Source organism: Saimiri boliviensis, chromosome 7 (genome assembly GCF_048565385.1).
Source record: "Saimiri boliviensis isolate mSaiBol1 chromosome 7, mSaiBol1.pri, whole genome shotgun sequence".
Taxonomy (NCBI): domain Eukaryota; kingdom Metazoa; phylum Chordata; class Mammalia; order Primates; family Cebidae; genus Saimiri; species Saimiri boliviensis.
This window is the reverse complement of record NC_133455.1, coordinates 125888708-125890263: the sequence shown is the minus strand read 5'-3', so window position 1 is coordinate 125890263 and position 1556 is coordinate 125888708.

Here is a 1556-nt window from a genome sequence, read left to right as displayed (position 1 = left end):
GGGCCGGGCGCGGAGAGGGGCGGGGACCGGGTGGCCCCTCCCTACCGCCCGCAGCGCCCGGGGCAGCGAGGCGGGGCCCTGGGGACCGAGCAGCCCCCGCCCTCGCGCGGCGCGGCCGTGCCCTCCGTGTCCGCTTTCCGTCGCACCTGAGCTATTCGCCCGGGCGGCAGGACTGGGACCGCGCGCCCGCCCCTCCCGGCCAGACCCCCGCGAGGCGCCGCGGCCGGGGAGGCGGCGAGGGTGACAAGCCGTGGCAGGCACCCCCCTCTCCTGCGGGTCGCGGCGAGTGGCCGGCTCTCCTGTCCTTCCCCTCCCTCGGCCTGGACCCCTAAGCAAGCAGGGAGCGCTCCTGCCACCTGGAAGGGCCGCCGGGCGTGGGGGGCATCGCTGCTCTCCGGCTGTGGAGTTTAAAGTGTGAGCCTTCTCTCTCAGCGGGCGGGCTGGCCTTACTGGTGGCAGGTGGTGGTGGAAGGCTATCCTGGACTTTGCCTTTGCGCCAGGGATAGGGCCCAGTGTCCGGCTTGAGGCATATGGCACTTGTCCTATGACCTAAGACTCATGTGGGGGCACCCTCCAGCTTCACCCTCAAATAAGCCCACTCCGGGCTACACCAGGGCCACCCAGCCCCTGTGGTGGCTGCTAAAATAGATGCTGTGGGGCCAGGCATGGTGGCTCTCGCCTGTAATCCCTGCCTACGAGGGGGCAGGTCATGAGGTCGGTAGTTCGAGACCAGTCTGGCCAATATGGTGAAACTCTGACTCTACTAAAAATACAAAAATTAGCGGCGGGTGCCTGTAGTCCCAGTGACTTGGGAGGCTGAGGCAAGAGGATCGCTTGAACCCAGAAGGCAGAGTTTGCAGTGAGCAGAGATTGCACCACTGCACTCCAGCCTGGGCGGCAGGAGATGCTGTGGAAGGACTGACATGTGCTGGGCATTGCATGAAAGGACCACACTTTATATCCTTTATTCTTTATTTTTAAATGTTATTTTTTAAAAAGAAAATAGAGACAGGATCTTGCTGTGTGGCCCAGGCTGGTCTCCAACTCCTGGGTTCAAGCGATCCTCCTGCTTCCGTTTCCCCACGTTTTAGCTTCTCCAGATCATGGCACCTCGTCTGATGGAAGCACTGGGTATTTGAGATAGAAGTGTCGTGTGGATGTGCGGTCATTATAATCTTACAACCATGAAGCCCAAGATCCTGTCGTGGGCAGGTGGCAGGTCTGAGGCTCCCACTCCCTCACCTTGCCTGAGGTTTATTTCCTGCCGGTGAACTTGACAGTGATTGATTTGGCTCCTTACTTCTGCAGAGCATCCTGAAGTTCAGGAAACACTTCAGAAGCAGAATGTCCTTGGGTTGCCAGGGGAAGGGGTTCTCTATTCCTCTCTCCTATCTAGCATATGAAACGCATACAGGATCAGAGTGTTCTAGTCCTCGTTTGGACTCTGGTGACTCTATTTTGCTTGGAGGAGGAATCTATATCATTGGACAGTTTCTAATTTTGTATTCCCCATGTCCATCCTCGAATCTGCCCTCCGGGGTTCTCTTTCTCTGAGC